This window comes from Setaria viridis, chromosome 4 (assembly GCF_005286985.2).
Source record: "Setaria viridis chromosome 4, Setaria_viridis_v4.0, whole genome shotgun sequence".
Classification (NCBI taxonomy): domain Eukaryota; kingdom Viridiplantae; phylum Streptophyta; class Magnoliopsida; order Poales; family Poaceae; genus Setaria; species Setaria viridis.
The window spans coordinates 14,616,451-14,643,194 of NC_048266.2; the positions used below are offsets into that span (position 1 = coordinate 14,616,451).

Here is a 26,744-nt window from a genome sequence, read left to right on the forward strand (position 1 = left end):
CAAAAACTCCACCACATCACAATGTAAGGTTAGACCGTGCCCGTCCGCTCCGCATCGCACTGCATGGCACACCATGCCCATAGCCTCGGCCTGGCCCAGTGAGGTGAGTGAGTGCGCGCGTGTGGCTCGCCAATTCCCTTTTCAACTTCACATAGGGTGTACAAACAAAGCACCTTTTAAGTTGATTGGAATTCTCCTCAACAACTAATATGGTATTAACCACTTTTAACTCCCAAGCATTTATTAGTGGGCTTTAATTCTTTTCATTGAATTATTGAATAATTGGGCCAAGCCCATATATTCCAACAATCCCCACCAAGAATTTCAAGCCACATTAGAAATGCTCTCAAATCTATTGTAATCTTTGATAAACTAGTATTTTAATGAAGACTGTATGCCTTGAATTGTCAGTCTTGTGCAAACAAGCTTGGCCAAAGCCCTTTCACTGATGCTAGGCTGCGAAAGCATCCCTGCAGTTTTAAGCTTATAAATCATACTCCAAGCCTTTCATGGGTTTCTAGAGATCACCAATCTCATAGATTATGACTAGTAGTCAGACCCAAATAGGTGTATTCGTCAAGAGATGTTCTGTAGGACAACATCTTTACTTCAAAGTAAATAAGACCCTTGTTTCTAAGAAGTCACTTGGAATACATTAACGTATAAACCATCCTGCCTTACAGATTAGAAGAGATATGCATCTTCACTAGAATGAGCCTTTTTCACCACTCTACTTCACGGGATCTCCGATCACATAGAGCAGGTTACCACTATAGAAAGACCGACGTGGGTCTCAAGCCCAATTTCATAGATGCATTGTCAATCATATTTCGTGAAAGACCCTTTGTGAATTGATCTACCAAGTTCTTAGCCGTTTGGATATAATCCAAGGCTATCATTCCAGAGTTTCTCAATTTCCTTACAGACTTCAACCGCCCCTTTACATATCTTGATGACTTCATGTTTTCTTTTGAACTATTCACCTTGACAATCAAAGTTTGATTATCAAAGTTCATTAGGATAGCCGGTATTGGTTTTTCAACTATCAGCAAATCCATAAGGAAATCCTGAAGCCACTCAGCCTCAACAATGGCAGTATCTAATGCTGTGAGTTCTGCTTCCATTGTTGACCTCGTTAAGATGGTCTGCTCAAGACTTCCCGAAAACATCACCACCTCCAAGTGTAAACACATGTCCACTTATGGCTTTTATCTCATCAGCATCATAAATCCAATTTGAATCACTATAACTCTCTAGTACCCTTGGGTATCTGGTACAATAAATCCCATAGTCCATAGTACCTTTTAGATAGTGCATTACTCTTTCAAGAGCATTCCAATGATCATCTCCCGGATTTGAAACAAATCGGCTTAGTTTGCTCAAAGCAAATGAGATATGAGGTCTTGTAGCACTAGCTAAGTACATTAGTGAACCAATGATCTGGGAGTATCTCAGCTGATCTCTCATAATTCTTTTGTTCTTAATATTTTACTAGCATCATAAGGTGTAGGAGTAGGCTTGCAGTCGCTATAACCAAAGCAACTCAAGATCTTTTCCACATAATGGGATTGCAAAAGGGTAACCCCACCATCACCTTATCTTAATAGTTTAATATTTAGGATAACATCAGGTTCTCCTAAATCCTTAATCTCAAAGTTTTGAGACAAGAAATCTTTGACTTCCTTAATCACTTAAGGCATGTCCCAAAGATCATTATGTCATCAACATACAAGCAAAAAATCACTCTTTCACCCCCACCATAGCGATAGTATACACATTTGCCATCTTCATTCACAACAAAGCCAGCTAATGTGAGAGTTCTATCAAACTTCTCATGCCACTGCTTAGGCGCTTGCTTGAGACCATATAGAGATTTCAATAACTTACACACCATTCCTTCTTGACCCTCTGCTACAAACCCATTTGGATGATCCATATAGATCTCTTCCAACTCTCCATTTAGAAAAACTTTCCTAAGATCCATTTGATGGATGAAAAGACCATGAGAGACTGCAAAAAAAGTAACACTCGAATAGTGGTCAATCGAGCAACTGGTGAATAAGGCCCTATTTGGCATGGCCCTGCAGTTGAACTCCAGCAACTCCAGCCAATTTTCCAGCCAAACACCCCAGCTCCAAAACTCCATGGAGCTGTAGTGCAAATCGGGGTGGAGTTTTGGAGCACCTCTTTTGCAGCTCCAAAACCACACAATATGAACCTTCTCGTGGAGTTGGTGCGTAATTACCCACTAATGCCATTGATTACACAAAAAAGGGTTCACTTCTTTTTCTCTCTCGACCCTCCCGTGCCTGTTCCTCCATCCCGCGTCTGTTCTGTTCCTCGCACCCGACCCCCGCCACCGCCTAGGGTTTGGCCACCACCAGCCCCGCCGGCCGCCGTCTACCCCCGACGCTGGCCGTCGTCGTCCACCCCCGCCGCCGGTCGTCATTGTCCACCCCTGCTGTCAACACACTACCGGCCGGCCCCTCCTGCTGCCCCTCCCGACTGCCACCGGCCGCCAACCCCCGTTGCCCTCCACCCCCATCAACAGGAGCAAAACAAGGTTATTTTTTTTGTTTTTTCAGTTTTGATCTAAAAAATTGGTTTGTTTTGTATGCCTAGTTCATTTGATAGTCAAAATTGGTTTGATTTGTTGTTGCAATCTTAGATTATAGTAGAATACATGCAAAATTGATTCTATTTGTTGTCTGTACTATAAAAATATGGACAATACCATTTCAATGAAGTAGATTAATGCCTTCTAATATGAAATTTATGAGTTGGATAGATGCCTGAAATTGATTGGAACTCGGAGAACACTTGAGTGCTCTGTATGTTGTTTGCCAAACAAGTTGGAAAAGGAAATTGGCCAAACACACACTTGAATGCACTTGGTTATGCTGAGGTTGAGAAAGGGTTCAAAGATAGGACTGGAATTATGGTTACCAAGGTTCAGATCAAGAACAAATGGGACAAGTTGAAGGAAAATTTCAAGGAATGGAAGAAACTAATGATGAGGCAAACAGGGACTGGTTGGGGCCCTATAAAGAAGACTATTGCTATGGATGATGAATGGTGGAAAAAATCTAGAGCTGTAAGTTGGTTCAAAAATTTTGATATATTTCTTTTGCATATGCTAGAGCTGTAATAATGTGTTGTTTTGCTTATTTCAAGACATTCCAGGTTGTGGAAAGTTTAAAAAGAAGGGCCTTGAGAATAAAGATGAATTAGCCAAGTGTTTTGCTGACATCACTACTATTAGTATTGATCATTGGTCTCCTCATTTTGTGAATGTTGAAGCAACAGAAAATGTTGATAAGACACAAGATGAGGCAACTAATTTTGAGCCACAAGATCATGATTTCTTTCCTGAAACACAAGAGGAGGATATCGGTATTTCTCCTCTACCTGTGAGTGGCAAGAGATTGGCATGGCCTGTTGAAAGAAGTGGCAAGAAGGCGAAGTCTGGGAATGCACACCTAATTCAAGAAGCCATAACAAGTATGGCAAGTTCAGCAAATGAATATGTTTCAAAGCGACATGGAAAATATTCTATTAATGAAGTGATGGAGGTTATGATTGCTTGTGGGGCCGACTATGATAGCAATGAACATTACATTGCATCTGAACTATTTGTGAAAAAGGAGCAACGGGAGATGTTCATGACCATGCCTACTAATGAGATTAGGTTCAATTGGCTTAGGAGGAAATACAATGACAAATATGAAATGTAGAAATGGCAGCGGCATGAATTATTGTCACATGTATGCTATATTTTATTATCACATGCATGCCACATTTTATTGTCACATGTATGCCACATTTTATTTTTTTGCACTTTATTTTTGTGATCAAGTTGTATCTTACATTTCATTTATGTCAATGTTCATAGATGTCTTCAAGTGAGACTAATGACTCTAGTGATGAGGGGAATTTTTTTTAAAAATGGTTGAGACCAGTGCTAAACTAGCACAAAGTTATGTTGACTTGTATATGGACAAGGCACCACCGAGGTTTATATTTTCATAACAAAGTGGAATGGGATGGCTGATGGAGATGATAAATGCTCCAGGAGAGTGTCATGGAATGCTTCAGATGAATGAGGTTACTTTTCATGATCTTCATGATGTGTTGGTTGAGAGGTACGGATTACAACCATTCAAACACTTGAATAAATATGAAATGCTTGCAATTTTTCTATTCACATATGGTGGATGTGAGTCAAATAGAAGAGGAAAAAATAAGTTTAAACACTCAGGTGAAACAATTAGTAGAAAATTTCATGAAGTTCTAGATTGTGTGGTTGCTATGGCACAACATTTCTTGAGACCAACAGATCCTAATTTTTGCAATGTGCACTAGAGGATTAGGAATGACAAGAGAGCACATCCACACTTTAAGGATTTCATTGGTGCACTTGATGGAACCCATATTCGTGTGTCTTTATCACCTGAAGAACAAGTAAGATATATTGGTAAGACTGGAATTGCAACTCAAAATGTGCTTGCCATTTGTGATTTTGATATGCACTTCACCTATGTGGCTGTGGGTCAACCGGGTTCTTTGCATGACACAAGTGTATTGTACCATGCATTGGAAGCAGATGTAGATGCCTTCCCACATCCTCCTCAAGGTACAATTTTTTCCTTGTGTTATTGTTCATATTTTTATGCACAAACTTATCTTGTTTTACATATGTGTAGGCAAGTACTATGTTGTAGATGCGGGATATCCTAATCGTACCTTGAGTATTACATATGTGCTGAGTATTTTTGTGATGCACATGGCTTCAGCACCATACCTACTGCTGAAGAACTGTGCTAAATAGATGGTAGATTGCTCAACGGTCATTCAATGTCTAATAAAAGTGAGGCTATGTTCTTCAATCATCAGCTCCATGTGTTGGATCTTGCTACTTGCTATGGCATCTCCTCTTTCTCGGTTTCTCGGGAACAGGGTAGCACTCTCCCGGTGTGCCTCCTCCCCCTTCTGACCGAGATGGCGCTGATAGCATCCACCACAAGTCCTCCGCCACCACCACACACCTGAATGAAATGTGCGACATGTGTTACATTGCAACACGTTGCGTTCAATAATTTGGCGAAAGTAGGAGTATTTGTTAACGTAGCGTGGGCTACTTTTTAAACTTCCATTTTAGTGTAAGGACGTTCACAATGGAGCAGTAAAGTTGTCCATTGGGAATAAAAAATAACTGCAACCCATAAGCATTGTGCAAGTGGTCTATAGGAAGGTGATAGTTTCACCTACCCATAGCGCTATGAGTTACCCATATGGAATATAATGAATTTATGATTGGGATCCATTTATTTCTCACCGGTACCGTTGCCATAGGAAGGTTGGGATCCATTTATTTTTTTCCTTTTTATTTAATAGTTGGTCTTATCTTTTGGCTCATGTAGATCTTTATCATTGTAGAGATTTCATGGCACAACTGACATGAGCTCCACATATTTGGATCAATTCGGCTAAATACATTGTGGTTGACCTAAGGGAAGATTGGACCTTGGCTAGGAATACAAATATACAATACAATTTCTCGGGTTTGGGGTAGTAAATTGGGTTTCCTCTATGGTCAAGGCTGCTTGGGCTGTGCAAACCGGTCAGTCTTTGATTTCGGCCCAGTCAAACGAAGGGAAATACTATCAGTGTTTTGTACCGCCGACTAGTGCTTATACTCCGCACTCCCCTCACTTCCGGTGGCTAGCAGACAAGAGATAAGGAGTTATACTGGTTCAGGAAGATCCCTACATCCAGTTTTGGCACGAGTTGTATTCCTTGATTGAGTGCACTAGGCTTACAATGGGGTGCTTGTAAGCAAGCGATGCATGGGTGCGTGTGTGTGAATGAATGCGAGTGAGTGAGAAAGAAGGTCCGGTTCCCTTTATATAGGCCAAGGACCAGGTGATAATGTTGACGAATGGAGGAGGGACACTAACCTCTGTGCTGTGCTGGGCAGAGCGCCGAGCGGCGGTGGCGGCAGCTGCTCGGGGGCTCCCAAACCGCGGCCCTGGCCGATGAGCGAGCGCAAGGAAGGCCGATCGGCCCCTCGGCTGGAATGGGCCCATGCACGCTTCGTGCTTGTTTTGGCACCCGATTCGTCAGCGGCCCGCTTCTGGGATGCCCGATCCTGCTCCAGGGCTGCACTCCCGCTTCCTTCCACTCCGGCCCCGACCTCCCCATCCTCAAAGGTCGAGGGAACGGGGTTGGGAACACCGACCTGAGGACCACGAGAGAGCTTCTAATCAGAAGGGAAGTCGAGGATGGGCGCGCCATCGCTCCCCCTCTCATCCTCCATATCATCCACCTCCTCTTCCTCTTTCTCGTCCTTGTCCTTATCGGAAGGCAACCCCACGTTGTAGCGTGCACGGCGACGCCTCGCGCAAATGGGATGCCTCGCGATCTCACAGATCTTCTTCTCCCGCCTCGTGCAAATGGGATGGTCGTGAAGGATCCCTTGGTGCTCTCAGGAGTTGTCCATCACCCCGAAGTACTCAAAGAAGGCGTGGGCCCTCTTCTTGAGTGGATGCATCCGCCGCTTGATGAAGGTCCAGACGACCCCCACGCCAGTCACTCCGGCTCGCACCCATCCCATCATCACCTTGATAATTTGGTCGACCTTCTCCTTGCCCACATTTGGACAGCCCCAACCCCATGACTCCTGCCACACAGGGCGCTCGCCGGTGAACGCAGGCAGCTTACTGGCACCATCTGCGGAGCCGTAGCCATCATCGCGGATGTAGAACCTGTTGGCGTGCCACCTGCGGTTGGAGTCATTCGCCTTGATCTTCGGGTGCTTCTCCCCACACCCGCCACACATCTGGATGGTGAAGCTGCCCTCGCACACCATCATGAACCCAGTCAACTGTAGCAGCCCATTGTGTTTAAAGTGCTTCAGCTTGACCTGGAAATCATGGAGGAATCCCCGGAGGAAGGGATGCACCGGCAGCTCGAACCCCCGGGTGTGGAACTCTAGGAAGGAGACCATCTCCCCGAGCTTGGGTCGCGGGAAATCTTTGCCCATAGCGGCACGCCACCCCACCACCTCCGGGGGAAGGCACCCCATGTTCATTAGCTCCTGCAGCTTTGCCTGCATCACACTCGAGGGAACCCATGAGCTCATCGTCGGAGGAGTAGTGGGGATGCAGCGTCGCCATACGAAAGGATATGCATGCGAGTGAACCGCGGAACTTATCAGGTCACTCCTCTTCTCTCTCTCTCTCTCCTAGCTACTCGCACATGGCTACTAGGTGACGGCCGGGGGAGGGCAGGCAAGCAGAAAAGAATGGGGAGGAGAGGGGAGGTGACGGATTTAAGGGAACAAACCCTAAGGAGGCCAACTGTCCCCTGCAAGCAACCACGTGGGGTGGTGGGCCTAGATCCTGTGATGGCGTTGGAAACGCACGCGCTAGAAGTGCGACGAGCGTGCATGACCTGCGCCATCAAGGCTCGACAAGACATGATGAGGTTGCCACCAAACGGCACCTCGGCTGCCGTGTGGCGACCCCTCGGATGCTCCACCCTAGCGGTTGGGCTGAGCCCAAGCAGCAGGCCAGGATACGAAGGCTGGTCCAACAAACGGGCTCACAGGCCATCCTAAGGCCCAACTAAACCTAGGGCTAGGGATGGATGTGTCGAGAGAGTCCCATTGACTATGAGCCGGGATGCCGCGTTGCCCCCAACCTTTCCCCACTGTATCCGAGTCTTGGTGACGAGTCCGCCTTGGGTTTTCCCAATGAGGGAAGGCAACGAGCACTCCGAGTTCCCACGCAAGAGGTAGGGGACCAAACGGGTAGGGAAACTAGGACTAATGGGACGTCTCCTAGCAAGATATAGCTGAACTCCCCGCGATGGGGAGGCGATCGGGTCCCCCTCAAATTTCCTAGCGATGCTCGAACGAGGACACTTGCCCGACCAGCTTGGCAGGCAAGGAGCCGCTCCCTGCGAAGGGACCATGTAGAGCACGCCCCCAACCACACAAGCGCGCTCCTCTCGAGCAGCGCACCCGGGGGCTCGGAGCGACCCACCCCCAAGGCCAAGCAAACCATTCGCAGCGGACACCAGGGATAAAAAACTATCATTCCATGGAAAAACATTACAAGGAAAGAACTCGAGGTGCCGTGTACAAGTACAAAAAATGCTGGTGCTGCTGAGCAAGGCAACACCTGGGGCCCACGGAGCATGCTGCTACAAGGATGGCATGAAGCGGCGGACGCTCACGTCACTGAGTTTCTTGTAGGATCAACACCTCGGGGGCCGCCCATGCGAAGGTGGTACCGAGGACGAGAGCACTTTCAGCTCCAGCAAGCAATGCCACCATCTCCCCTAGCAAACCCACGTGAATAGCTACAAGACAAAATGATGCCCTGAGCAGGATCTTAGGATTCCGCATTGACCAAGGCATCGGGCAGACCGGTCCTGATTGCGCATCAGCATGCAACCATGAAGAAACCAAAAGGTTAGAAAGGGTCTCCTGACAATGCCTGAACGGTGGTAAGAGACGGGCAGTGCCTGCATTAATAACCTTCTAAGCGAATCTCTGATTCCCTCGAAAGCTCGAGGGCTAGACCTAGTAGGTCTACTCGCGCGAACCCACAAGACGCCTCAGCCATCGAACGACGTGCAAGAAGAGCAAAGGAGCCTTCCCTCGACAATAAGGTCAGAAGAAGCCTCGGGGGCTACTAACGGGTTCCTGTACTAGGGGTACCCCTAGGTAAGGGATTTAAGGCGACCAGGCGCCAAAAGGCCAAAGGCCTAATAGCTAGAAGCATATTGGAAATGGCCCAGATGATGTTGCGGCCTACCTCTCGACCTCCCTTGGTCGGGAGCGAAGAGCCATGACTTGCGGGCATGGCCAGATTGGGGGCGAGGCCCGCAAGAGGCCCACAGCGCCTCACCCACTCCTTGACTCAGAAAAACCTGCACCGTACTAGAGCATTAAATGCAGGGCGTGGCCCCTTGACCGCCCCATTCTAGAGACATGACCGGGCAAGGGGAGCCAACCTTTAACCAGGGGGGTCTGAGGGTGAGGCTACACCCTTCGGACCACCCAAGACGGCCTGCGGGATGAGGTCATGTGTGGCCGTACATGCCCACGCGCCCCGGTGTCATCATCGCCTTCACCATGGTGACCCTTCAAGGTCAAGGCCATGCCATCGCGCAAGGCCCGATATGGTCCCGCGAGCGAGGCAGGACCCAACGATAGATGTTACGGCGAGGAGCGGCCATGAGCGTACTAATGAGGTCACGGAAAGCCAAAACGAGCGGCACGTCTCATCCGGGCCACTAATCAAGAGCCGCCCACTCATCACCAATACAGACATCAACAACAGCTCCCGTCTCGTTCACTGCCACGAGGTTGGCTGACGGGATGGGGGCATGGCACGGAGCAGACCAGGCCGTGCGTAAGCGGCCCATGCTGCCCAGGAGCCACCGTACATGGCGTGCGAAGCCCACGACCGACCAGGGGATAGGACAAGGAGGCTTCTTGTGTAAGGAAGATCCGACCACGCGAAAACCTCCGACCTCTGAGGTTGGGGACCCCTCCATTTCTCAACATTGTCACCCGGTCCCTAAAGGGAACCGAGCCTTCTTTCTCGCTTGCTCGCATTCATTCACACACACGCACCCACACATCGCTTGCTTACAAGCACCCCGTTGTATGCCCAGTGCACTCGATCCATGGAGCACGACTCCTGCCGAAACTGGACGTAGGAATCTTACCAAACCAGTATAACTTCTTGTCTCGTGTGTGCTAGCTATTGGAAGGGAGGGGAGCGCGACGTATAATGGTACGAAACACCGACAAATACAGCAGAGTAGCAGCAGAGTTTTTTTTGACTCCTGTACAAACACGATTCGACTTCTTGTCAGAAAGAAGACAAAAGCGAAGAAATCCCGCAAAAGAATTGTACAGTAGAGTAGTAGCAACTAGGACAGCCGATTGGCTGTGCCGCCGACACAGGGGCGTAGCCAGGATTTTATCATGGGGGCCAAGTTTTGATAAGGCCGACAACAAACTATACACATATACTTATAACGATTTGGCTAGAGCACACAAGGAAATCAACATGTATTTTGCGAAACAAAAGAAAGTTAATTGTCTACTAATTAGCTCCAAAAGTAGGAGAATAAAATAAGATATCATATGTTTGCCAACATAAAAGAATTACATCTCTTAAGAGGACCAACTTAAATTATAAGATTTGATGGTTTTCGTCAGAACTTGTCTTTGCTATCAATTTATTTTTAATATAAAATATAATGTAATTTTGTAGAAAGTCATCTCCCATTTTGTTCCTAGGAGATTAGAGGAGCATGCCTCGAGATTAGACGAGCAATGCCAAAGTGCACGTTGGTTGCTTAAGTATTTGATTAGCAGGAAATTTTATAGGGACTCCTTGCATCGTGCAAACAAATCCTATGATCAAACTTGGCCCCACCTATAATCAAATCCTAGCTACGGCTACACCCCTAGGGACTCCTTGCATCGTGCAAACAAATCCTATGATCAAACCAAGTAAATCGTAGCCCAAGGCCGAGAAATTGTATTGTATATTTGTATTCCTAGCCCAAGCCCAACCTTCCCTTAGGACAACCACAATGCATTTGGCCTAACTGATCCAAATAGGTGGAGCTCATGTTAGTTGTGCCATACTTATAAAATGTGTACAATGATAAATATCTACATGAGCCAAAAGATAAGACCCACTATTAAATAAAAAAAGAAAAAAATAAATGGATCCCAACCTCCCTACGGCGGTGAGAAAGAAAAGGAACCATCATAAATTCATTATATTCCATATGGGTAACTCATAGCACTATGGGTAGCTGAAATTATTTCCTTCCTAGAGACCACTTGCACAATGTTTATGGGTTAGTTGCAGTTATTTTATATTCCATATGGACTACTTTACTTCTCCATTGTGAGCGTCCTTACACTAAAATGGAAGTTTGAAAAGTAGCCCACACTAAGTTAACAAATATTTCTACTTTCGCTAAATCATTGAACGTGACGTTTACGGTCAGGTGTATGGTAGAAGTCCTCTACCACCACCACACACCTGACCGTAATGTGTGACACGTGTTACACCATCCCGGCTTCCGCCCTCCGTCAACCGCCTTCGCATCGCGCGTCTTCTCTCTCAAGCCCCATGGCGAACAGCGATCTGGATTGAAGGCCGAAGTGCTGGAGGCGGCAGCGAGCCAGAACAGGTTTGTGCCTCTGCGAATATCACCTTCACTTTTCCTCAGATTGCATCTGGCTGGCTTGTTAGTTCACAGCCTCGCAACGCGATTCTATCATTAGGCCCTACTATTCCGCTGAAAAAATCCCAATCTTTGCTCCCAGCTATTTAGCAAAGTTAATGTCACAGAGGCCGGAAACTATTCCTTTTTCTAAAAAAAATTAGCAAAGTTAATTAATCGCTGATTTTGGGTATATGTCCTCCTTTTATATGCTGTGGTGCAGATCACCATGGAACAGGGGTTGTATTGCGCATACAAGAGGTTCCACCTTGCCAATCAGGTGATATTTGTGGGGTTCCCCAAGATGCCGTGCCACTGCTCGAGCTTGATAAACTTCCAGTGGTAAGAAATCGAATGCTGATCCTGGAATAGTCTAATTCCCTGTAGAATATTGCAATTGCGTGTTAACACCGGCGCATTGGATCGACCGTAACTGCAGAATTCTGTTAGAAAACTCATATCTACTCATCAAAATTTTATCCACTAGTCAACTGATAACAAGCGTACTTTATTTGTGTGAACTCAACCACATTACTGCTCTTTTTTATGCTTTACACCTCCTGCAGTTTCAAGCAATTAACTCGTAAAGTACATGTTTCACTTTTGGCTGTCTCGGGTTATACAACGATTGGTTGCTTACAGCTACTAATAGGTCCAGAGTAAATAAAAGGGAATTCGCAAATAGCATTATAAGTCCATGAGTTTTCTTCATCTGTAGTACATTATCATCATTTGCAAAGTCCGTGTGCTAAGAATAACATTATCATCTACTGTTTGATCCATCTGACGTTGGCATTACATTCAAAATTGCGACGTTAAACTTTTTAACCATTGTTGTTGCAGGATATATTGTGCCATATACTTTCCCTTCTGCCACTACCAGATGCTGCCCGTGCTGCCTGCGTGTCTCATAAATTTCTACGCTCTTGGAGATGCTTCCCTAACCTCACATTTAATCAGAAAACATTTGGCTTGAATGAGGGTACATCATATGAACGGGGAAAGAAACTCGTTGACAGAATTAACCAGATTATTCAAAACCATTCTGGCATTGGGGTGAAGAAAATTAACCTTGATCTTCGCCATTGCGACAAAGTCATCACGCCTGACGATCTTGACATTTGGCTCCAAGCCACCATTAGATCTGGAATTTCAGAAATTTCTATGGTGCTTCCTCAACATCACAGGCCAGAGTACAACCTCCCATGTTCACTTTTATCTTGTGCTGGAAGCCCTCTTCAGTCTATTTCCCTCTTCTGTTGTGCTTTTCACCCGACATTAACAATTGGTTGTTGGAAAAGCTTGAAAAACGTATCTGAACCTTGTCCACACTACTGGGGAGGAACTAGGATGCCTTTTGTCCGGTACAATTTCATTGGAATATATTGAACTTTCCAATTGCAATGAGATCACTTTCTTGAACATACCTTCTCATCTACAGGAGCTTAGTACTCCGAAGGTGTTTATGTGCAAAAGGCTACAAATCATAGAAATTTATGCTCCAAATCTTAGCACTTTCTTGTTCAAAGGCCCGCCCATGGAAATATTAATAAGTAACTCATCCCAACTGAAGTACATGACTATGCATGTTGTATTTTACTCTGACATGATCCACTGTGCTCGGACCAAACACCGGTGGAAAAGTGAGCATTAGTTCCGGTTGGAGAGACACATAGGTCTCGAAAATCCAACCGGGACTAATCTTTCGAAACTAACGGTTCCGGCCTTTAGTCCCGGTTATCTCACCCGAGATTAAAGCTTACCTTTTGTCCCGGTTGGTACAAAAGACTTCCCAAAATATAAAAAAAATTGTGGGCCGTCCCTGTCGTGCCTGCTCGCGCCGCCGCCGCTAGCTGCAGCTCCGCCTCAACCACCACCTCCTTGAGCTACAATTCCACTACAGAGAATCAAATTAAGAGCAGAAACAATTGACGCTTCACAAATTGAAGTAAGAAACATGCTCATCTTACATAACTATCACACAAGTAACAGACCACACAACCAATCAATTAGCACATGATCTGATTCACAAGTCACAACACATGCACTACAAGGTTTTGTCACTAGCGCAACGGCACGAAATCGTTGCAATAGGGGTCATTTCGTTGCAATAGGGGTCTATTGCAATGATTTCGTGTCGTGACGCTAAAAATCATGTCGTCGTGTAAACTGGCGTTGTAATATGCTATTACAATGACACAGGCATCCATTGCAATAAGGTGGCGTTATTGCGATGACGTGTGTCATCGCAATAAGTGGATATTACAACGCCCATTATTGTTGCAATAGTGGCTATTGCAATGGTAGGGGTCGTTGCTATAGAGGCTATTGCAATGACATTGCGCTGTTGCAAGCGATAATGCAACACAAGAATGTTGTTACAATACGAGACCTATGCTGTTGCAATATGCTAATAGGCTATCTCAACGAAATATTAGTTGTGGCTATATGCATCAATCGTATCCCAACAAAATATGGGTCGTCACTATATGCTCAATGGATATCGCAACGGCGAGAAAGCATCGTAATAGGCGTACAAGGTATCGCAACGATGTACGTGCCATCGTTATATGCTTCAACCATGTCGCAACGGAGTATGTCGTGGTTATATTCGTACAGGGTATTGCAACACAATATGGGTTGTTGTTATACGCAATTTCAGCCCATATATGACAATCATCATTTCAGCCCACATATGACAATCATCATTCCAGCCCATATATCACAATAATATTATATCAACCCATCAACCATAAATAACAATTATGATGTTCAGGTTCAATCAAAAATAGTTAGCATATAGGCTAACAGGGCTACTTGAACTCGACTGTTCTTCCTGCAAGCATCACTACTTAACCACCAACTTAACGTCCAAAGGAACTGGAACGAACAAAATGACCAAGGTAATTCCTATAACCTGCAATTACCGATGTTCACCCGTAACTGATGCCATCATATGTCTGCAGCAAGGAAATTGCCAGACAAGGAAACCTGCCAATTGGAGAAAATAGCAGTGAGCACCTGGCATTACAATCGTTATCCAAACTACAATTGACATCTTTGATCTCCTTGATAATCTAGAATTTAGGCAAGTGAAATATGCTATTACCTTCTCGCCAGGCTTGAATGGTGGGAGACCTCTGTACGGACAGGTACCACATCGAAAGGCATCACCCAACCCACACTGGAAGAATCATTCAAAGAGATCGCCAGAGGCAATATCAGTAACCAGGAGATGATAATTGCTGCATATGATGGATTCTCCACAAGAACTAATGATACTGTAATTCTAGAAGCAATACTTACACTACCACAAGCTGACTGAGGATTGTTGACCTGCTCGGCAGTGAGCTCTAGCTTCTCTACTTTTGCCTCAGCCTCAGCCCTGCCACAAGTACAGTTCTTGCATGCTTTCCTTGTTGCCCCCACTTCACAATCCCCAACTAGTGAAACTCAAGAGGAACTATCAGGACCTAAACTTGAATTGAGTGTCTTTACACAGATGTCAAAGTAGGTTGATGGATTTTATGACTGTACGTACCAAATGGAAGTTGCGGTTTCTTTAGGTCTTCCTCAGTCAAGAGCATGCAGAACTAATGTGTGCATATAAGTTCTGAATGTGTGCATATAAGTCCTGAATCTAATTACGAAACAAAATGTGGGCAAACATCTACATAATCTTACATTTAAGCAGGCATAAGCATTGTGCAAGCTACTCAAATAAAAAACAAGATATTACAGGAAGTAAAATCCTTTTCTATGTACAACAAGATGGCAATATTTTATTGATTTTAGAAAATTCATATGGCCAAAAAGGAAAAAATCTATGCCGACTCTAACTATGTACCCAATAACCCAAATCTGTCTTCATGCTAGGAACTTGTAGAACATATATTTCTCTTGAACTTCACTTTAAAGGACATTCAGTTGATCAGTTCTTTTGGACAAATGAACTTGGCAGTTAAGCTCTCAACTCATGAACAGAGCTCAGACAGCAGATGCACAAAACTATACGGAGTATTATACTTATAAAGTACTACACTCCAAATCACAACTAGCCCAAACATTACACCAGGTACTCAGATAGTAGTCCGCACGTCACAGAGCAAGAGCAAATGGAGAACCGATGACAAAATTGTCAAGCAAAATTATTTGCATAACATACAGAAATACACAAAGCAAGTAGCTACAAGCTACCTCAATTCTGCAGTTCCTGAATGGACAGTCTCATGCATACAATATGCCATATGATAAAGCCCAGATGTGTGCAGACGCACGAGTGACACTTATTAGCACAGATTCATGAAATGCAAAACTTGAAAATTCCCAAACTAGCTAAGTGGACATATACTTTATCTTGAGCAAGTAGACAAGCACAAACAAAGACCGACTCGATCTAGGCATCTAGAACTGGAGAAAGATATAAAACTATGTGTACAAATGGAATGAAATTAAGCAACACGCGCGACATCTAGTTCCATACCAGGGGCCTTTCCCTCTCTTTCAGTTCCATACCAGGGGCGCGGACCGTGGTCGGAGAGGCAACACGCACGGCTGCGCTGGTGCCGGCGGCGGCGGCTCGCACCACACCCCGCGGCTGTCCATCACCAACGTCCAGGCCCTCGACGCCGCTCTCGCCTCCCTGTCCTCCGCAGGCCTGGACCGCGTGCGCGTCGCAGCGCAGGCGTCCATCCCCAACGTTGCTGAGGTCGCCGCGCACGGGCTCATCTTCCTGGACTCGCGCAAAGGAGGAGGAAGGCGTTGAGGAGGCGGTCGGAGGAGGCGGCGCGGACCGCGGCCTGGGGCTCTAGGAGGAGGAGGAGCGCGGTGTGGAGGGCGTCGATGTGAGTGAGGCCGAAGGAGGCCGACGAGGCGGCGGTGGGGTTGAGGGCCTAGGCGCGGGCGGTGGCGGTGCGGGTCTGGAGGTGCACAGGCGGCGGGTAGGAGCGGTAGGGGAGGCTGATGGAGCGGCGGCGCGCGCTTGGTGAAGTCGCCGGGGAGTAGACGGGAGCGAGCAGGTGGATCTGCTATCGGGAGCGGGCAGGGGGCTGCAGCTGGAGGGGGTTGCGGAGAGGGGGTTGCCGGCGGGGGCTGTGGGCGCCGGTGGCTGGGGCAGGAGGCGGCGTAGGAGAGGGGAGAAGAGAGGAGTGGGAATGAGAGTTAGGGTTCGGGGGAGCCAGCGCTTGGGGTTTTGATCCCCCGAGGAAGGAGCGCGGCCATCCATCTGGGATGGACAGTCCAGATGAGGCACATCGAAGTTGGGCCATTTGGGCCAAAACAGGCCAGTTCACTTAATATTTTTCTTTTTCTTTTTTTATTTTATTGAATCATTGTGAAGTAACACATACAAATAATTATCTTATATACACCAATATATTTTTTAAATATAATAGACTACAAATAGGTTGTCCTGTAAAGGTTTTGATAATTTTCTAACTCATTTACTATTTTCAATGGTTTAAATGAATATCTGCAACTTTATTGAAAGTAATTACAATTTGATCTACATGTATCTCAAATAATATCCAAAAAATACATCAAAAATATATTTTTAAGTGTATCTGTTCTATTATAGCTCATATCTTGAAAATAGATGAAAATTTCAAATATTTGTTAGGGATAATTCAAACTTCTACTTGCAATCTTATTATAAAATAATGGTAATAATACCTAAAACTTCTCCGAAAATTCTACAAATTGACATGAAAACATATTTTGGGTCTATAAGCTTGTAATAAAAGTTTTACAAGATTTTATTAAACTTATACTATACATTGCTCCAAATGGATACTTCTCTCACATAGTTTCTACTAACTCATGTCAAACTTAGAGATTTAAGTAGCACTTTACATATTCAAACTCATATGCACCTCACACTTGGACACAACCTTACCTTTACCTCATTGTTGACATTTATGGATTTATATTGCCACTTGTTGTGAAAAAAAGTTATTTTTCTATTTTTTAACTAACCAATTAATACACCTTCGTGAAGTAACTTGCAAAATAATTATTTTATATACCCCTAATTACATTTTTACATGTAATATACAAATCTAAGTTGTCATGTAGGAGTTTCAAGAATTTTTTAATAGATTTAGTATTTTCTATCATTTAAATGAATTTCTACGCGCTTATCGAAAGTAATTCCAAGTTGAACTATGTGTACCTCTAATAAGATTAAAAAATGCAAAAAAATTACATTTAGACTTGTGTGTTCAATTCTAGCCCATGCCTTGGAGATAGATGAAAAATTCCATTGTATTCTAGGAACAATTCAAACTTCCATCTCCAAATTACCACATAATAATTACAATAATATCTAAATTTGGTCAGAAATTTCTACAAATTTACATGAAAACATATTTTGGGTCTACAAGCTTGACATAAAAGTTTCATAAGAATTCACAAAAATTGAAGTGTATGTTGTTCACAAATAGATATATCTCTAACATAGTTTGTTTTAACTCAAGTCCAACTTTGAAATTTAAGTAGCACTTTACATGTCCGAACTCGTATGCACCTCAAAATTGAACACAACCTTATTTTAAGCATAACATTGAAAAAAATCAACTTACATTAGCAATTGTTATGCAAAAACATGTTTTCTCTATTCTCTATTTAGTTGGAAGAAAATATGTCAAATAAAAAATTTAAGAAATAGCAATTAACATACAAATAAATGCCACTAAAGAAAATATGGCAATTTTAGAAAAAATTATAAAAAAACCTCATCAAATTTGGATAATGTATGATGGAGAAATACCAGTTACAAATTTTGATTCTAGATTAAAAAGAGAAAGATCAACTATTCATGTGTTCTTCAATCCAAATCTGTTGATCACTGTTATGTCAATCCAAATCTTCAACTATACATGTGAGTTTGTAGCCTAGTGGTAAGGCATGTGTGGACTGTATCAGAGATTATAGGTTCGATTCCCTTGGCCACCAATGTATCTTTGCCATTTTTCACGGGTGCCTGACGTGGCAGGGGGCGTGTCAGGCGCTGTGGCCGGGTGATGTGGCGCGGCCGGTGGCCGGGTGACATGGCGTGCTTGCCCAAGGGTTGCCACGGAAGCAGTAGTGCAACAAATTGTGTTAAAAATTATTAAATACCTAAAACCCCAACCAAAGAACATGTAGCTTAGTGGTAAGTGTGGTGGTTCCGAGTCAAGAGGTTCCATGATCAATTCCTAGACTTTGCATGTTTCTCTCTCTTTTTTTTCTTAATTTTCAATTTTACTCTTTTTCTCCTGATTTTTCCATTTTAGCTTCCTAGTTGCGCTATTTTGCACCCATTTTGTGAATTTTTTTCTACTCCGCATAATTTATGTTGTTAGCCCACTTAAGAAGATGGAGGCTAGGTAAAAAAAGAACAAGCCCATGAGTAAATGGGAGCTGAGTCGAAAATAAAAAAGAAAATATATTTATTTTTTCAAAATTGTTGAGTATAGTATCAAATTCGTGACGATTTTCATTTTCAATCTATGACGGTTACCAATGTTCGTCACAGAAACCGGGCATGGAATTGGACAACGCCCATGTCATCCCGCGCATCGAGAGATTGTAAAGGACTAACAAGGCGACCCTTCAATTCCTTGGCACTCGGCAACTCGCGAGCTAGCTAGGGATCGGAAGACGATGTACGGCAGGCGGCGACCGCACGACGAAGGGGAGGAGTCGTGCGAAGAAGGACGGGAGGCGACGAGAACATGGAGGACTAACAAGGGGACTCTTCCTTGGCACTCGGCAACTCACGCGCTAGGGAAGACGACGACAGGCGGCGGTCGCGCGGCAGCATCACGCGAGGAAAAGCGGAGGAGAGGAGTCGTGCGAAGAAGGAGGGGAGGCGATGCTAGGATGACATAGACCAGGATTAGGCCTCTCAGCTCGTGAAAGAAAGGCCTGCCATATGTGTGGGCCAAAATAAAGACCCACCAATATAACCAAGCTGGCGGCATTCACAAACTCATCTATTGCAACCATGCGTTCCCCTATATTGCAACGACTATATATTATTGCAATAGCACCTCCTGTATAGCAACGGTTTCAGTATTTGTTGCTATAACCAAGATTTCTTTTGCAACAATACCATTTTCGTTGCTATATCTAATACTAGTTGCAATGATTCATATTAGCGTTGCAATATCTAAGACTCATTTGCAACATTGTACATTTTCGTTGCAATAACCAAGATTTCTTTTGCAACCACACTATTTTTGTTGTAATAACCAAGATATCTTTTGCAACAACACCGAGTTCGTTGCTATATCTAAGACTCTTTTGCAACGCACGATAGTACTTATTGCAACATGTTATAATCGTTGCAATATGGACAACTGATTGCCACCACTATAAAATAGCGTGGCAATACGTCGCCGCAATTACAACCAACAAATATTCATTGCGATATAGCGTACCTATTGCAATGACTAAGTTGTTGTCGCAACGCTACACAAATGGTGGATATTGCAACCAAAATGGACTATTGTCGTAATAACCCCTATGTATTGCAATGAAAGTCGCCTGTTGCAAAAAAAAAATGGTTGCATTAGTGACAAAACCTTGTAGTGATGAGTTCGATTTGATTCACAGCAAGCGGTGGATTCATCAGCAAAAATCACAAACAAATCATTAACAGAGGTAAATCAAATCTAGCAGCTCGCCTAGGAGCACGCGACGTGCCATGCCGAAGCCACCTGGGCCTGCACCTGCACTGGGCCCGCCCGCACCGCGTCGGGCCATTACCCGGCGGTGCCGCGTTGGGCAGCTTCGCACTGCGCCGGGTCCTTACCTGCCGGTGCCGCAGCGGCAGAGCTCCGCCGGCGCCTGCCGCCGGCGCCGTGGCGGCTCAGCTCCGCCCGCGCTGGGCCATCGCCCATTGGCGCCACATCGGACAGCTCCACGCCACGCTAGGCCCTTGCCTGCTCGCGGTAGGCCCTCACCTGCCTGCGTTGTGGCGGCGCCGCTCCGCTCTCACCGGGCCATCTCACGTGGAGGGAGCTAGGAGAAGGAGGCAGGGAGGAAGGAGGGAGCAAAGAGGGAGGAGCGCTAGCTAGGAGGTCGGGAAGGGAGAGGGAGTAGAGGGTGGAGTGAGTTCAGGGAGAGGAGAGGAGTAGATAAGGGAGAGAGAGGAGTCGAACAGATGAAGGCTGGCGTCATAAATTAGTCCCAGTTGGTGGCTCCAACCGGAACTAAAAAGGATCCTTTTAGTCCCGGGTGGAGCCACCAACTGGGATTAATTCATTTTATCCCGGCTGGAGGCTCCGATTGGAATTAGAAGCTTCATTTTTATCTCGATTGGAACCACCAACCAAGATTAAAAGAGCTCTAAGGGACTACCAATTTTAAACCCGGGACTAATGCCTCTTTAGTCCCGGGTCCGATTCGTTCCAAGATTTTTATCCAAGGGTCGAAAGACATTTCTCTACTCGTGAAACTGCAGTCCATTGCACCGAAACTTCAAACTCTTGCCTTGTCATCATCTAAAGAGGTATCTAAATCTAAATTGTTAACTTATTCACCATACAACTTGGAACATTTTTTTTGTCTCGAACGACTTGGGACACTTATTAACATTGCATATCTTTTTTCAGACTTTCAATATGATATTGTTGCTTGGCAAATTCTTCTACCTCAAGCACCTAAATATTTATTTCTCTGGCATTGTATTCCAATGCTACGATTATTTTTCATTGGTTTCTTTTCTTGAAGCTTGTCCAGCCTTGGAAACTTTCATCTTATCCGTAAGTATGTTAATTTCTTAGAGATGTTCTTGCTAAAATAATTAAGTTTGAGAATCTCAGTACATCTACATAATCATTTGGTTAAGTTTTTCTTTCAGATGATACTTACTTGGCCATGACATAGACTTGTATTTCTTATGATTTGAGAACTCATACTTAGTATTATTTTGTTGGCATTATTATTTATTTGGCTCCACGAATTATATCATTACCATTGCAAACACACAGGCTTTTACTTGTTTTAGGATTTGAATTCCTTCTGTGCCGGGCAACTTGTTGGTGATATTTTCAGTCTCTGTATTTAATTCTTTTATTCTGGTAGCTAATAGATCTGCAATGAATATTTATTGTATTGTGAGTGTACTTTAAAGTCGTAATGTGAGTTTACTTCAAACCATTCGGTTATTGGAGGATAGTGACATCAATATTGATTTTGTGCAGGCCGGTGAATATGATAATGCAATGCAGGATACAACATCTCAAGATTCCAATGCAGATTCATTACATATTAGGTGGATTCCAGAATTCCACCATTTTTTTAGGGAAATAGGAGGGGTTTTGCCCCTAGTGGTTATATATATTGATAATTTTAAAAGGGAGATATTTACCAGAAAAAGGGAAAGGGAAGGGGTTACAGAACGCTATCTAGCCATTGTGCTATTGATGGAAAGTACACTCTTTTTGCCCGGTGCAACAACAGAGCAAAATTATTCTTGAAAACCATCTTACTCCACTCGAAACTTGGATCAATATGCTCAAAGATCAAATCATTTCTAACCTTCCAAATGGTCCAACTCATCAGCATAATAATTTCCATAAAGAAAGGCACTCCTAGCTGGTTCTTGAAGCCTTACAAGATTTGACACGGATCATCCATGTCAGGGACGGTCAAATTGAGCAGTTGCCAACAGGCTCTAGCGAAGCCAGAATCAAGGAATAGGTGCTTTGGTGTCTCATCTACGGGCTCAACATAGAGTACACATTCATATGAATCTAGCACCATACTCTTCCTCCTCAAGATGTCATGGGTGTTAAGACAGTCGTGCAGTAGGAGCCAGAAAAAAACCTTGTGCTTAGGTAGGCAAGAAGATTTCCACATCCAACTGAAAACTGGGTAAATTCAGCATGACCCATAAGAGCTTTGTACGCTTTAGCTGATGTAAACTGCGGTGAATTCCAAATATAACTCCACACATCTGTTAATGAATTGCCAGCTACAGAGGCAATCGAAGATTCCAACACCAGGTACTGTTCAAACGCTTCCTTAGACAAAGGTAGATGAAACAGGTCGTGCAAATGTGAACTTTCCTTGGCCTTACCAACTGTGATATTTGGATTTTTTTTGCAAAAGAATAGAGTTCTGGGAAAGCAAGCTTCGGGACTTGATCATTCCAAAGATCAGCCCAGATAAAACATGTGCCACCATCTTGCACTGAGGCAGCAGCCAACCCTTTAAAGGGGTCCAAAAGCTTTACAACATCTCGCCAATAGAAGAATCCTTTCTTTACCTGACCCGACAATTTTTCATTGGAGTAATGGTTCTCCCAAATTAACTTTACCCATGGGATGTCCCGCCGATTGAAGAATTTATCCAAATTTTTAAGCAACAAGGCCTCATTCTGAGTTTTCAGATTTAAAACTCCAAGGTCTCCTTCAGATTTGGGTTTAATCACGAGGGACCAGGCTTTTGGAGGTTTTCTAGCATTAAGATCACCCCCCTCTAGAGACAATGCTTTTTGAACTTGTCCACCTGTTTGATAACCTGGCCTTGTAAAAGGAAAGTGCACATGTAGAGTGTCGGGAAAGTAGTGAAGACTAAGTTTGTGAGTTCTAGATGTCCAGCTTCAGAGAGGAATTGAGGAATTGGGCAGTGCTTAGTAGTCTTCTTTCACATCGAGACACAAGGGCCACTTGAGGTTTGGTGAGGCTTGGCCAAAAGTCCTCCACTTGAGGTTTGGTGAGGCTTGGCCAAAAGTCCTCCACTTGAGGTTTGGTGAGGCGAGGCTTAGAGGTAATCCAAGGTATGAGAAAGGGAGGGTTCCTTCTGAGCACCCAAATGTGTTGGCCAGCATATGCAATGTATTCTCTGTGATGTTGATAGGTACCATCATCAACTTAGCATAATTAACCTTGAGACCAGTAGAATCAGCAAAAGTTTGCAAGATATTCTTGAGAACAAGCAACTGTTGGCTACAGCCTTCCATAATAATTAGAGCATCATCCGCAAACTGCAAAATGGGGATGTCTTGAGTGGAGTTTAGGGGTATAGGCAATGATAGAAGACCTTGTTGCCTTGCATTATTGACCATGGACTGGAGTAGGTCTGCTACCAGCCTAACTCCTCTTCTGCAATGGAAAGTTTTATCAGGCACACCATTTAATAAAATGGAGGAAGTCCCTGAGTTAAATATTGTTGTCATCCACTGAAGCCACAAATCACCAAAACCTTTGTGTTTCATCACCTGCAGCATTGTTTGATGCTCAATCTTGTCAAATGCCTTCTCAAAATCCAATTTCAGAATAACTATCTCCTTTTTAGAGTGGTGACACAAGTGAAGATACTCAAAACACCAGGCTAAGCAATCATGGATTGTTCTTGTTTTTTATAAAACCATACTGGTTTTCATGGATGAGACTCTTGATGACCACTTGTAATCTATTAGCCAATAATTTAGTGATGATTTTAATGGAGATGTTGAGCAGAGATATAGGCCTAAAATCTGACACTAGGGAGGCTCCATCTTTTTTAGGTAACAAAGTGATATAAGATCCATTGATACTCTGTAAGCATACATTTCCCTGCTGAAATGTTTCACACAAGTCATAGAAATCTTGTGAGATAATGTGCCACCACTTTTTAACAAAATCAGTTTTAAATCCACTAGTCCTGGAGATTTATCACCAGGCAGATTTCTGACTATAGCATCAATTTCTTCCTTACTGAAGGGATCCTCTAGACAATGAAGTTCAGTTGAAGCCACCAGAAGGTTTTCCAGGTCAATCAACATATGCTGGTACTCACTAGTAGCTAATCATTCTTTGTAGGTGTTGGCGCTAGAAATCGGTCAACCGAATTACCAGCGTCCGACACACGACCCGGGAGAATCTGCTTAACTCCTGTTCGGGTGATTGCCCTAGTGCGGTTCGCGCGGCGTGCCAGCCAATCTGACCTGTTGATTGGCAAGGAAGAATACGTGTCAGATCCAGAAGTCGCGATCGGCTATATTTCCGATCTCGAGAGAGCTTATCAGCGAATCGGCCGATTTGCCGTAATAAAGAAATCGGCTATAAGGCAGCGGATCACTATAGCCTTGTGGAAAGAAAACTATCGGAGTAATCAACACAATGCTAGGATTTCAACACTAGGAATAGATCTAATCGGCAATATATAAAATAGATGAATTTAATAGCAGAATGTAAAGAAAGCCGAAACCACCGATTCCTAGCTGGATAACTGGTGATAAAACTAGAAAAATGGGTAAAACCTATGATTCTAATAAATATCGATAACTAGTGAATAAATCTAAACGAAACAACAGCGATGCGCCCGAAGTTAAAGCTTAGATATTACTCGATAAATGGAACTTACAGAATCGGCCGGAGATCAAGTTGATGCAGCCCTGCCAACCCGCACAAACTCATGAAAAAGAGAAAGTATTTGGCGAAGTCGCCTGCTTGGAAGTAAGTACGAGGAAAAAGTAGTTGGTTGTATTGATTTGTTGATGATTACAGATTTACAAAGGTAGCTATTTATAGCCCCGTATAGATGACTTCTTAACCGACTAGAATTCTATCCCTAATTCAAACAGAAAACGAATATTTACAAGCACGATTCGTGCTAGGTTGGTTACTCTACGCTTCATGGGCTGATCTCCCCCTTATTCCTTTCCAAGCCCATACAGGCCCAATTAACCCAACCTCCTAATCGGCCGATTCCTTATCGGCAAGATGCAACCGATTGGGAACCCGGCACGCTCGACCCGAGGCGAGACGGAAGTCATCGGCCGATCTCGTACTGTAGCACCATTCGGCCGATTCCCAACTGTGCTTCTCCATTTCCTTCTCTTCTTGGCGCCGATTTTACTAGTGACGAAATCTAGCGTCAACAGTAGGCTTCCCATAGCAGATTTGCTTTTCCTTCATGATCATGGATGGCATTGTCATTGTCATCAGTCAACGAGGTTACCAATTCTTCCTATAACAAATGGTGGCATTAGCATGAAAAAATTTGGATCCTTCATCCCCAAACTTGACCCATTTAATAGTGCCACGTTGTTTCCAGTAAATTCTCTGCTGATTTAGAAGAGAAATTAGCTTGTCATCCAATATTTTTTTAAAATTCCATTCCACTATTGTAAGATCTCTGAACTCTTCTATCAATTCCAAAAAGGATATAACGAGCTTCACATTGGCTATGATTGTTTCTAAGTTGGATATTTTGTTTGCCCAGGCCTTGAATACTCTTCTCAGATTCTTGAATTTTGCAGTAATAATCATAGCCTTGTCAGTGTGAGAAATAGGCAAAGACCAACCATGATGAACCACCTGCATGAAGTGCTCATGTTCCATCCAGTCCAAGAATTCCACCATGCCAACCCCAAGAAAGTATCAATCAAACGATTCTCCTGCGCAAAGAGCTTGATTGAGCTAACATGCCAAATTATAGAATACCTCATCACTACGATGCCTTGTGATCGACACAACCCGTGGCTTTTAGCCTAGAAGCACATGTAAAGCAATGTACGAAATAGTGGGCTATAGTGAGGCTATAGCGGCGCTATAGCGGTTGATGCTAGCTGCCGCTACAACAGTGTTGTACTAATTAGCGGGCTATAGCGGATCTATAGTGGGCTATAGCTGAGCTATAGCGGTTGAGCACAGCTCTACGCTAAATCCCATAGCCTGCTATTTTGTACATTGATGTAAAGTAATGTATATGGATCATATCAGAAAAGCCTGTTTTGGGGCCCTGCAACCAGTGCCATACTGCCAATCCCAAGATATCTTCTAGCTATATTGTGCATGCTGTGTTCAATGTTAAATTGTTGAGGAATGTTTGTGGACCCTACATATTCAATTTGTTTGAATCTTTTAATTTCATGGGCCCTTTTCAGTTTTACACCAGCTTGTTAACCTACTGCTATCTGTGGTGTTATAATATCATAATCTGGATTTCCTCTTGATTCTGCCATCCGTCATTTTTAGATTTCAGATTGGTGGAACTGATCAACTCTTGAAACAGGAGGATGCAGTTCTCTAATCTTTATGAGGTGCACAAGACTTCTTTAGACATCACCTTCTCCCCCAGCGTCGTTCTCACCCAGGCGGCACGAGCAGCACCCCCCAAACCCTAGCCACCGCTGCCCCAATCCCCAAATCCCCGCCTCGCCACCGCTAGAGCCCGGCACCGGAAGCCCGCGTGATGACTAGGATGGTGGCGGCGGGGCTGCTTTTGCTGGCTAAGGGTGAGATCCGGCCAGATCTTAGCCGCAACAATGACACGGCGGCGCGCAAACATGGTAGCGCTGCGTGTGGGCGAGGAGGAGGAGGCCACAGGAGCAGGCGGCAGTGGTGGATGATGGGCCACGCGCTGTATCTAGGGCGTGGCAGCATGCGGGCGCAGTGGAGGCGGCGCGCCGAGGCGCGATGCGTGGGCAATGGCGACCGGATGGTGGACTGGTCTACGGTGAGGAGGAGGCCCTATGGAGTGAGGGAGATGAGGCCACTCTTGCG

The 26,744-nt window shown here is 44.4% G+C and overlaps 1 long non-coding RNA gene and 1 pseudogene across 1 annotated transcript; one reads left to right on the forward strand and one right to left on the reverse strand.

The window, feature by feature from the left end:
* Positions 1 to 9,388: 9,388 nt before the first annotated feature.
* On the forward strand, positions 9,389 to 25,728 carry LOC140222582 (uncharacterized; annotated as a pseudogene).
* On the reverse strand, positions 13,974 to 16,390 carry LOC117853034 (uncharacterized). Its single transcript, XR_004640008.2, has 3 exons — positions 14,572 to 16,390; positions 14,375 to 14,449; positions 13,974 to 14,256 (listed from the first exon to the last, which is right to left on the reverse strand). It is a non-coding gene; the product is annotated as an uncharacterized lncRNA (long non-coding RNA).
* Positions 25,729 to 26,744: the final 1,016 nt, after the last annotated feature.